This window comes from Mixophyes fleayi, chromosome 4 (assembly GCF_038048845.1).
Source record: "Mixophyes fleayi isolate aMixFle1 chromosome 4, aMixFle1.hap1, whole genome shotgun sequence".
In the NCBI taxonomy this organism is placed as follows: Eukaryota; Metazoa; Chordata; class Amphibia; order Anura; family Limnodynastidae; genus Mixophyes; species Mixophyes fleayi.
The window spans coordinates 7,849,764-7,862,927 of NC_134405.1; the positions used below are offsets into that span (position 1 = coordinate 7,849,764).

The window sequence follows — 13,164 nt, forward strand, 5'->3', positions numbered from 1 at the left end:
CGCAAATTATTATAGAAGGTTCATCCGCAGTTTTTCTGATATAGTGGCTCCTATTGTCGCCCTTACCCGGAAAGGGATGAATCCCACTAATTGGCCTCCTCAGGCGGTAAGTGCATTTGAAGCCTTAAAAAGAGCGTTTGTACCTACTCAAGTCCTTAGACATCCCAATCCAGATGTTCCTTTTGTATTAGAAGTGGATGCCTCAGATGCCGGTGCTGGCGCTATCCTTTCTTAGACGGATCCTCACACTCACCGTTTACATCCATGTGCATACTTCTCTCGTAAATTCTCTACCGCTAAAGCGAATTACGACGTGGGCAACCGAGAGCTATTGGCTATTAAGTGGGCCTTTGAGGAATGGCGTCACTGGCTGGAAGGAGCGGTACATGTTATCTCCGTGATTACGGACCACAAGAATCTACAGTACATCCAGTCGGCAAATCGGTTGAATCCCAGACAGGCCCGCTGGGCACTCTTCTTTACCCGCTTCAATTTCGTAATTACGTACAGACCTATGTCGCATTACATTCCTATTTCTGATCCTCTGCCTATCATTCCTTCCTCTATAATTCATGCCGGACTAACTCAGGATTTAAGTATGACGCTCCATAGATTCCAAGAGATAGCTCCTGCTAATACTCCAGGGAGCCCTCTGTTTGTTCCAGTCCACATGCGAAAAGCGGTCCTATCTGAGGCACATGACAACAAGACATCCGGGCATCCTGGGATCCATAAAACATTGGAAATTCTTTCTCGTGCCTTGTGGTGGCCCTCATTATCTGCGGATGTCAGAGACTTTGTCCTCTAATGTGAGACTTGTGCAAGGAGTAAGGTTCCCAGGAACTCTCCTTCAGGCCAGCTTGTTCTGTTGTACATTCCCTCAAAACCTTGGACACACTTATCAATGGACTTCATTGTTGATCTCTCATCCTCTGCAGGACATAACACCATATGGGTGGTTGTAGATTGTTTCTGTAAAATGTCCCATTTCATACCGCTAACCAGACTTCCCAGCGCTAGAGATCTGGCTGTTCTCTTTGTCCAACATATATTTCGACTCCATGGTCTTCCTGTTGATATTGTCTCAGATTGTGGTTCTCAGTTTGTTGCGCAGTTCTGGAAGTCTTTCTGTACCCTTCTTGGAATCAAAATCAGCCTTTCATCTGCATACCACCCTCAATCTAATGGTCAAACTGAGAGGGTTAACCAGTCCCTGGAGCATTTTCTACGATTATACACCACAAAATTCCACGACAACTGGTCCTCTCTGTTACCTTGGGCAGAGTTTGCGTACAACAATTCCTGTCACTCATCCACTCATACTTCTCCGTTGTACTGTAATTTTGGTTTCCACCCCAGGTCCAATTCTTTATATGCGCTCAGGTCCGCTGGTATTTCAGAGATACGTTCTACAGCTACAGATTTCAGAAGGATCTGGAAGAAAGTTCAGTGCTCTTTAAAACAAGCCTCATTTTTCTCTAAAAAAAATTCGGATCGCCACCGTACCACCTGCTCATTCAAAGTGGGCCAGAAAGTGTGGCTTTCAACACGGAATATTAGACTTAGACAGCCTTGTAAGAAACTGGGGCCTAAATTCATTGGTCCGTTCATGATTATCAAGCAGATTAATCCGATAGCTTTCAGATTAAAGATTCCTGGTTCACTGAGGATCCCCAACACATTTCATTGTATTTAAGCCGGTACTATACCCGAACCAATCCCAGCCTTCAAGTTTGCCTGTGAGAAATAGGAACAAACCACCCAAGTACATTATCCAGAAGATTCTCAACTCTAAAAAAGTGCAGGGTAAGGTGCACTTTCTAGTGCAGTGGAAGAATTGCGGATTAGAGGAGCGGTCCTGGGTCCCGCGAAGACGACTGCACGCTTGAAAACATTTGAAGGAATTTTTCAAAAAATTTCATAGGAAACCTGGTTGTCGGGGTTCCTTGACCCCTCCTCAAGGGGGGGTACTGTTATGAGCCGCGGCGGTGCCTCAAGCCACCGCGACTCTCTCTGCCTGACAGGAAGTGTCTCGGGCGTCTCCATGACCGGGACGTCACTTTATGTTTCTCCCCGGCCGTTGCCTAGGCAATGACCGGGATGCGCTGTGGATGTAGCGCCGCATCTCGGCATTAGTGGCAGCCGAGCGCGTGTGCAGGGCATAAGGAACAGACTATGGGGCTGATCAGCTGCTAGTTCCTCTGCTTGCCATTGGTCAGTGGTAGTATATAGGGCAGGGAGGGCTTAGCCTCCCTGCCGGTTATAGCTTTCTGTTGCCAGTTTGCTGACCTCCTGTGTTCCCAGTTCTGTCCTTTGGATATTACGATTGGATTGCCTGTGCATGACCCCTTGCCTGGATTTGGACCCTGCCTGTGTTTCTTGTGACCCTGACCTTCCTGCCTCTATCTGGACCTTGCTACCGTGCCTGTGACCCTTGACCTCGGCTTGTGTATTGGATTCCCTGTCTGCTGCCGGCCCTCGACCCTTGCCTGGACTTCACTCCGCTTTCCTGGGTTCTCCCCATCCGGGAGACTGGCGGACTAGACTCCGGGTTGTGCTGTATCGGTTAGAGGGGTTCCTAACAGTAAGACTAATTTATTTATTCAAGCCTATCAGTCCTCTTCCTAACTTCCTTGACTTGGTTGTCACCTCCACTGCCCCACTCAGAACCACCCTATTTATGTCTTTTACCTCCCTTTAGGATGTAAGCTCTCACATGCAGGAACCACTTTCCTTGTGTCCTCCTTCTATTATTCCATCACCCTCTGTACCTCTTAGCCTGATTCCCTAGCCCTGTTTTCTTCAGCTCTCGCCTACTATACATTGGACATTACAATCACTCTTACCTCCTGTCTTGTAAATGTAATTTGATCATCATTACCATGTTAACTGTTTTTGTTTGTTTATTCAGTATGTCAGGTCTTCGTATTTTCATCTTCATGTATTATGTATTATATACTGTGTTATGGATCATTGCTATCTGTATATGTCAAGTTTTGTGGTGCATTATAAATAAAAATAATATTAATACTATGCATCTTTACCTATACTGAGCAGTTACTTATTGGCTGTATCAGCTATTAGCAGCCTGGTGCTATCAAACCAACAAATGTGATGATCTGATTGGTTGCTATTGGCTACAGCAATAAGAGTTTTACTTCTACTATATACTAAATAACTCTTTCAGACTACATAGTTCTAATAACAGAGGGAAATAGGACAGCAATAGAAAGGTTTGAGGGAAAGTATAAGAAAGTATAACAGAGACCAATAGGAACACAATTCATGTAAAACATGGCAGTGTGTAGTGTTTATGTGGAAATATTCAGTACTTATAGCCTCATAGCTCAGCCTGTCATAGAAGGAATCCCTGTATGGAGAAGAGCTGCTGGTACTGCATGGAAAGCTCTTTCTTCTTCTTCTTGACTGAAACACTGAAAAAAAGACACATTTTATGTCCCTTGTTTGGATATTATCGTGATACAACAAGATAATTTGCTTATGATACATATGCTACATTTAGATCGTTAAGGTGACCCTTGTGTGAATTCTCTGGTGAGTGATAAGTGTTCTCTTATGTGAATCCTCTGATGTTGTATAACAGTTGACTTGTGAGTAAAACACTTTCTTCATTGAGAGCATTTAAATGGTTTCTCTGCAGTATGAATCCTCTGATGTTTTACAAACGCTGACTTTTGAGTAAAACACTTGCTACATTCAGAGCATTTATATGGTTTATCTCCTGTGTGAATCCGCTGATGTGCAACAAGGTCTGACTTTTGGGTAAAACACTTGCTACATTCAGAGCATTTATATGGTTTCTCTGCAGTATGAATCCTCTGATGTTTTACAAGCACTGACTTTTGGGTAAAACTCTTGCTACATTCAGAGCATTTATATGGTTTGTCTCCTGTGTGAATCCTCTCATGTGCAACAAGGTCTGACTTGTGGGTAAAACCCTTGCTACATTCAGAGCATTTATATGGTTTCTCTCCTGTGTGAATCCTCTGATGTGCAACAAGATATGACTTTTGCATAAAACCTGTGCTACATTCAGAACAATTAAATGGTTTCTCTGCTGTGTGAATCCTCTGATGTTTTACAAGCACTGACTTCTGGGTAAAACACTTGCTACATTCAGAGCATTTATATGGTTTCTCTCCTGTGTGAATCCTCTGATGCTCAACAAGATGTGACTTTTGCCTAAAACTTGTGCTACATTCAGAACAATTAAATGGTTTCTCTCCTGTGTGAATTCTCTGATGTACTACGAGCTTTGAATACTTGGTAAAACACTTGCTACACTCAGAGCATTTAAATGGTTTCTCTCCTGTGTGAATCCTCTGATGTGTGATCAGTTGTGATTTATATGTAAAACTTTTATCACATTCAGAGCACAGATATGGTTTCATTACTTTGCGATTCATGATGTGTTTGATGAGTAAACACTACTTTGTAGAAGGTTTATCCTATTCACAAAATTAAATTAGCTAGTGTAATTCCTCTAGAGTGGAAGAAGAAGTTATGTCTGTAGTCTATATGACTTGTAGTTGAGGTTTTTTTTCTGGAACAGTTAGATGTTTAGAAGACAAGATCCTTTCCGAGAAGTCTTCTGTTTTTAGTAGGAATCCTGTTCATTAATTCACCTATGAAAAAAATTATGGTTTAGATTTAGAAGCTTAATCATTACATTAATGAATCTACTTTAACAGTAGTAGTGTTATATTGTATAATGAACACAAACATATTTTATACACTAACAAATATGACCCAATCATTGACCATTGTTTTCATTTTTGTGTATATTGTCACAGAAACATAGATACTTAAATAAAAGCTGTGAAGTTGTATCTTTACACCCATAAACGTTGTGATATGTCTGCACAGGAGATAATGGACAAACCACCTATTCACTATTAATGAAGTGTTAAAGTCAAATTCATAATAGTGAATACAATTAATAGTGTGCAACCTGATTTGCAATATAATATATATTAGAGATGAGCGGTTCGGATTGGTTGAAATTTGACACGATTCGACTTTGGGATCCGAGTGAAAACTAGTTGTGACTCGGTTTCGCGCAACAAATTTGGTTCTCAAAATGAGACAAAGTGGGATTTCCGGGAAACTTACTCCTCACATGATAGATAGATAGATAGATAGATAGATAGATATAGTCCTCCCTCATTTTCCCGTGAGCCATTTTAGAACAGACAGCGTGTAAGGACAATGTTAGCTGCAGTGCTCTGAAAATATTGTTTAGGGTGAAAGAGGGACATAGAACGCAATAGAATTGTGATTATTGTAAAGAAGTTCAGTAGAGATTAGTCAGCTAGAATAGTTTGCTGACCAATTGGTTTTATTTTCAATCTTTCAGAGACTTTTTACGTACTGGTTGTTGCTAATACATTGCAGATATAATAGTACTAGTATAAAGACTGATTTAGATATCATTCTGAACTAAGTAGTAATTTTAGTGGAGGGAAACAGTAGCAGCAGAATCAAAAAAGGAATTATTTTTTTAAAAAATTTTAAGTTTTTCTAGTGAAAGTAATCTTGTGTGGGGCAATGGCATCTGAAATCATTTTGAAAAAGACTGGGTGTTTGCGTGTGAGGTTCAGCAGCAGCTGCACTCCCCCCCAAAAATGCTTTATATTCTCAAATTTTCTATTTTTTATTTTTGTCAAGTTTGAGAGGGTCATTCAGTGACATCTATATTTAAAAAAGGGAACTTACATGTGAGGATTTTTAATTGCCATTTTCGACATTCAATCACAGCATGTAGATCATTGCAGTGGCTGCAAATAAAATTTCACCAACTGAAGCAAGCCCATTGGATAAGTTAAACTGCAACAAAAAAATTAGTGTAAGGTGCAAGAGATAGAAATGTTGAACTCTATGCACGCACCAATTTTGGAACATTACACAGGGGAAAGAGGCAGTAACAATCAGAAGTCATTAGGCGGATTTGAGTCCTCAGCAAATATTTATACAAGTAGATAGCAAATTACATTGCTCTTTACAATTGGCTATCACTATATAAACACATGATGATGTTGATAGATGAAGGTGACCTGCATCCATGCTAAAAAACTTCAAAGACTACACAAAAAATACATTGCCAGAGCATTCATCAGTAGCCAAGAGCAGGGCTTTCCTTAGCTTGCCGATATATAAATAAATGATGATGCTGAGAGTCAAAGGTGGCCTGCATCCATGCTAAAAAACTTCAAAGACTACACACACAATACATTGCCAGAGTATTAATCGGTAGGGAAGAGTAGGGCTTTCCTTACCTTACCACTATATAAATAAATGATGATGCTGATAGGTGAAGGTGGCATACACCCATACTAAAAAACTATAAAGACTGCACACACAAAACATTTTGAATGTTTGTGAACAAAAGAAGAAAAGAAAGTCCCAAAATTGGAGGCACTCATCTATATACCAGAATAGAGACTCATTCTTATATTGTCTCACTACTATGATTAAAATAATAATTTTTATTTTAAATATTAAAAAAGGTTTTAATATATATGGTACTATTATAATATTGTTGTGAAATATGGAATAAAATAATTTAATAGTGAAAGTAATAGATTAAACTCTAGGGAAAACCAAGATTTGTTATTCCCTTATTTATTCTCTGTGTTCTACGTATCGCAATGACTGTTATCTTATTTATGTCAACAGATTGTATAACTTGTAAAGTTTTGTAAAGTATACATATAAAGATAGAGATACAATGGCTGGTGATTTATTCTGAGTGATGGAGTTTTTTTACGAAAACTGCATCCAAAACCAAAACACGGTGTCAGTGCACATCTCTAATATATATATATATGTATATAAGAGATGTCAGAGAAAGGCTCTCTGTATTGTGCAGGGGTCAGATAACTTCTATGTATATCTGTTTATGCTGATTTAAGCACTCATTGCACTAGTTTAACATACTTTGTATTACTGTTAGCAATCCATTTGTATGAAGTTTGTACATTATTAATAAATACATCTGATATGCTTTGTTATTATATTAAAATACACTAGTTGCTATTTTACTTTTAATGTGGTAACATATAATAATGTTATGTATTGTTCATTTGTTCTAGTGCTCTCTTTGCATTTGGTTTACACTTCTGTTAGATTTGTTAATTAAACATTTCCTACTAAAGACTTGTTGACGTTGTGTGTGCTTTAATTGTTTTTAAAAGTCAGCCTAGGCCTTGTAAGTGAATGTAATGGCAAACATTGGTCACTGAAAACCAAACTAAGCAGAGGCTTCTACACCAATTAAATATATTTTAAATATATTGTTATTTTGTAATTCTACTTCTTTATGAAGTTGCTCTATATTGTTTCTAAATAACTAAGGCCCTAAACTATGATAAAGCTAAGCTAAAAGATGTCTGTGTGTGTATGTTAGGGAATTTAGATTGTAAGCTCCAATGGGGCAGGTACTGATGTGAATGAATTCTCTGAACAGCGCTGTGGAATCAGTGGTGCTATATAAATAAATGGTGATGATGATGATGATGTAATAGTACTGCATGTGTGTATTCCAGTGATCACACAAATCTGTGAAATAGCAGCTCCAACATGTTGTGAGTGACAGAAATCTCACTCAATAATAGTGCTGAATCTGCAGCTAACCACAGGATGTGATAGCACCATGTCTGTATTGTGTGAGTGACAGCAATCTAACTCCATGATAGTGCTGAATCTGCAGCTAACCACAGGATGTGATGACATACCATGTCTGTATTGTGTGAGTGACAGCAATCTCACTCCATGATAGTGCTGAATCTGCAGCTAACCGCAGGATGTGATGACATACCATGTCTGTATTGTGTGAGTGACAGCAATCTGACTCCATGATAGTGCTGAATCTGCAGCTAACCACAGGATGTGATGACATACCATGTCTGTATTGTGTGAGTGACAGCAATCTGACTCCATGATAGTGCTGAATCTGCAGCTAACCACAGGATGTGATGACATACTATGTCTGTATTGTGTGAGTGACAGCAATCTGACTCCATGATAGTGCTGAATCTGCAGCTAACCACAGGATGTGATGACATACCATGTCTGTATTGTGTGACTGACAGCAATCTCACTACATGATAGTGCTGAATCTGCAGCTAACCAGAGGATGTGATGGCATACTATGTCTGTATTGTGCAAGGACCATGTCTATTAAGGCTTCTGCCTTAATCTCTGTAATTTCATTGCTTTTTGGAGTTTGAGTGAAAGAGTTTAAAAAATACCTTAATCGAACATGTTAAACAGTGAGGTCTTTTGTCTGTGGAATATATATATATATATAGAGAGAGAGAGAGAGAGAGAGAGAGAGAGGGAGAGGGAGAGGGAGAGAGGGAGAGGGAGAGAGAGGGAGAGAGAGAGAGAGAGAGGGAGAGAGAGAGACATGGTGAGTGCAGGCTATTTGTGCCTTGCCTTTACAATGTTCTTTACATTAATTAATCCCAACTTGTGTCAGCCGAGTCCCTGGTTTTTCCATGGCTGCTATTGCTTGGGGAGGATTTAAAAGCCTTGTGCGGGATATCCTCAAACCAGGTAAAAATATATATTAGGACTGGGCAGAAGGAGAAGATTTGAGTGAGTTGGTCAGCTTATCATACATTGCATTATGTAGAACTAACATTCCCTGATTTTAGTACAGAAAAGTAGTTAGAAAAGCATTAATTGTGTATTTAGTGAGTGCAGAGCATATACGTTTTTTCTTTACATAATGTTGGTAGATCCCTCTTTCACCCCAGTTTGTATATGGTAAGTGCAGAGGATTAATGTTCATATATTACAAATTACACACTTGATCCCACAGTACAGGATATTATATAGATAGAAAGAAGTTATAGATTATACAATTCATAGTAGTGTACCATTTTAACTATATTTATAATACTGTCACATTGCAATAATAACGATACAAAACATTGTTAAGTCAGAACATTTTCAGACAAAATCACATCCCACAGTCATAGCAAGACATTAAAAATATTTGTGTATGTATCAATATCTTCTTAGACATAATATAATTACCATACACTGTAGATTTTGCCTTCAATCTCTTTCCCTCCTGATCATTCTTACTGTTCCCTCCTTCCAGCTCTCCGGCCACCAACTCACTAACACTGGGCTGATACTGCCTATTTATAGTCATTCCTCCCCATCTCTCTTCAATAGTTCCCGGGATGACCAGAAGGTTCTCAGACTGTTTGTCTTGAGATAAAATTTAAATTAGGGTCTCAAAAGGTTTATACATATTCTTTCATCGGAGCAGCTTCTCATGTAAACCTCATTGACTTGTAAATGAGGTATAAACATTCCTTAGGTCCCTTACTACAAAGGAAAATTCTAATTAGACCTTGGCAGGTGGTAAAATCTTCCATTCTGATTAGAACATATCAGTCTCTGACATCCTGTTATGTCAACAAATGGATCTTTTGTTTAGGATTTGCCTATTGTTTAGGCAGACAGAAGGTAAAGGTGGCCCTCCCCAAACAAGCTTACAATCTATTACACACATGTTACCACGGTACTGATACTAGAGAATATATAGATTTATATAAATGCCCAGATTTATATAATGAAATAATTGTCTTATACTTGTATATAGAGACACAATCTCATTGTTATTGTCATTTTGTGGATGTTTTGTTGCTTTATCATTGGCATGTTTTGAATATTGAAGCTTTTGCAGATCTAGCTGGTGGAAACCTGCTGAGATATTGTCCTCTTCAGAGAAAGAAACCAGTAAAATTATTCATTCTGAGACTTTACCTGATAATACAGGCAGTACAAATTCTATAGATATTTATAATATATTATTAACATTAATGAAATGAGAGGTGAATTTACATTTTCATGCAGCCACTGTAACACACTATTATAAAGCTAAACAAATGCTCAGAGTGTTTTCATTCAATAACCAGCCCACTATAGACCGTACAAACACTGAATTCTGTAGAACATTTGGCAATTTTAAATAAATGTCCCTTGGATTTGATCCTTGTAGTTACTGAGGAGGGAGAGGAGGACCTGGTGGATGTTAGAAATTAAATCACCAAGATTAATGATTTACATGTTATCTTTATATAGAATGATTGGTTTAAGAAGGTGTCTGATCAGGCAACTAAATATGGGGAAGAGCTTTTCTCCTTCAGTAAAGCCAAACTCCACAAAACATTATAAGGAAAATATAGTATAACATTGTTTTTTAAAGGATAGCAGTACCACACCAAATATATCCAACAGACGTTTTTAATAAATAGATGCCTTTTTCCAGGAAACTAGCCCTATTGAGGAGGAAAGCATCCCCATTTCCAGAATGGACAATGAACGTGGCTTGTTTTTAGACCCTTCTCCTTTTTTAGTAGGGCATTCTACCAGTGGAAAAGCAGAGAAAATGAAAAGACGCAACCTGAATGGGATGTGGCTCAATGCACAAGGTTACAAAAACTAACAACGAGTGTCAGCAAAAAGTAATTTACAATCTCTCTAAAAGAGCACTGTCTACAATTGGAGACAGCATCTTACAGAAAGGTCTCAGCTATGTTCCTTCCTTTATCCAGTCAGAGTTGGCCACTGAAGTTGATTTACATAAAATGTAAATAAATCTTTCTGTAAAAGATCAGTTTAAGAATGCTGTAGCTACTAATATGCCAACTTTTTATACACCTAGCATAATTGACCCAATAAATAAGACCCTTGTACAAGGATACTAAAAGCATAACTGGTCAAATTCTGAGAGACATGCCATTAAAGAATTGGCCAATTGATAAGGATATTATAATTCAGCCAGCAGATAAAGGGGGAGCTATAGTGATATTGGGCTACTCATATTATAGAAATGAAGTCTTACAACAACTCATTGATTCCGATGCATATGTACAATTGGACCATAATCCCACTTCAAATAAGTAAAATTTAAAGATTAAAGCCCAGATTGATGAGATGATCCATTTAGGCTTCAACAATGGTTGATTGGATATCAATACTAAACAATTTTTGACCAGTGACTTCCTCATTAGACCAGTGCTATATACTGTACCCAAGATCTACAAGAATGCTACACACACCCTGGGAAGAGACCTAATATCTGCAAGGGGGTCACTTTCTCAACCTCTATCTAAATACGTGGATAATTACCTCTAACCTTATGAGGGGGCACTACCTTGTTTTAATCATGATTCCACAGAATTCATTAATTTGGTGAAAGACTTTGGATATCAGGAACGTATACTCTTCCATTCCACATGGTGAAGGCATGGATGTATCGCACAAACTCTCATTAACAGCGCACAATTTTCTGGACCTCCTTTGTATATTTTCCATCTTATACTGACATTAAAATACTTTAAATTTGAAACTGCCTTTTATTCCCAACATGGCACCGGCATTCGCAAATATTTTTATGTATCAGTTTGAAGAACGTTCTATCCTTCAATCTGCCTTTTGCTGGACAAAAATTGATATTCTGTCACTTTATAGTTGATCTTTCCATGACCTGGGAGAGCGATCGACTTTTGTTAAATTAATTGAATTTTTTTTTTGAATGGCTAAAATTGTCCAATCAAATTGCTTATGGAGAAACATGAATCCAGCCTACACTACTGGGACGTATTGGTTATTAGAGTGGCCCACAATATAGATACCAGTTTATTCAGAAAATCATCAGACCGCAGTATGATATTACATCCATTCAGTCATCAGCCTCCATCTCTTAAAAAGTCAGATGAATAATGATATTGAATGTCCCATTTCTGTAACAGATTACAGTAATGGGACATATATTTGCTGAGTGTAGTTACAATATACATAAAAAGGGATAGATAAAAGCTATTCCAGCTGGAAAAGAATAAAACAAGAAACCACATAACAATAAAAGGTACAACATTCAGTAACAGAACATAGCACTTTAGACAAGATAACAACAATAACTGGAATCTTCTGACCAGTGATCTTGGCTTGAAAAATTATATTCTGATTGTTCTTTGATATGGTACAAAAGAGGTCGCATCTGGAGGAACCTTTTGGTACCAATTGACCCTATACAAAAATACAGCAGTCGTCCATCCTTTCCCCCCCACTTAGATTGGTCATCATTAGGACTGATGGTTGTGTTACCTGCAACAAAATGCTAGTAGGAACACACTTCAACCATGCACATCAGCCACAGCAGCTTGTATGATATCGTTAAATGCCCCTGTGGATTACTATACTATTACTATAAGACTGAACAAATATATGGTAATGATTTAGAACTATAACATTGTGTAATATACATTTTCCATGAGGCAGTTTTTGCCAACAATTTAATCAGCACATATGCAATATGTCACATTGGTTTAAAAAAACATTTTTGTTATTGGAGTTGGCAAATAGCTTTATGGGATTCAACTTATTTAAGATTAACTTTGCTGATATCAGATTTGGTATTCACATTTCTGAAGAGTTGTGATTTTTTGCTTCAGGATATTTATAAGCAGTAAGTAGTATTACTGGGACATGATCCTTTGAAGCTCACCGACTTCTCTTTGTATAATTATCCAGATGATGGAGCACTTCACTGATTGACAGCTGTGCTGATACAAAGTCTAATTTTGAAATAATGTCAGTACAATGCCAGTTACTTTGTATTAGTACTATATATGTTACACTACATTATAGAATGTTATACTATTTTCTGAACTTGAGACTTTCTTCTTTGGGTGTTTATAGATATTTATACCATTAGGATTCACACATGGACATTATCTTTCATCTCTATAACTTCACTTGTTTGCTTTTTCTGCCATATCTCTATTTATTTATTATTGCTAATACAATAGGCATTATGAATCTAGATACATTTAATTTAGTAGCATGCATTTTATATATATATGACTACCACTTAGAACCAGGGCTGGATTAACCATAGGGCTAACTGGGCTACAGCCCAGGGGCCTATGGCATCCAGGAGGCCCTTGAAAGTGCTCAGCAGCAGTATTGATCGGTCGGGGGCGGGGGCGCCCCCCGGTGCGATCAGTACTGCTGAGCACTTTCACTGCGGTCCTTCTCCAGCGCGCTGTAGTCTCCTTACTGAGGAGATCTCGTGATTCTCACTCTCACGAGATCTCCTCAGTAAAGAGACTACAGAGC

At 38.2% G+C, this 13,164-nt stretch overlaps 1 protein-coding gene and 1 pseudogene across 1 annotated transcript in view; one reads left to right on the top strand and one right to left on the bottom strand.

Annotated features, from left to right (window-relative positions):
* LOC142149622 (uncharacterized) overlaps positions 1-13,164 on the top strand; it is a 276,122-nt gene that overhangs the window by 194,607 nt on the left and 68,351 nt on the right. The gene's annotated exons all lie outside the window — the stretch shown is intronic.
* Positions 3,528-4,498, bottom strand: LOC142149543 (uncharacterized; annotated as a pseudogene).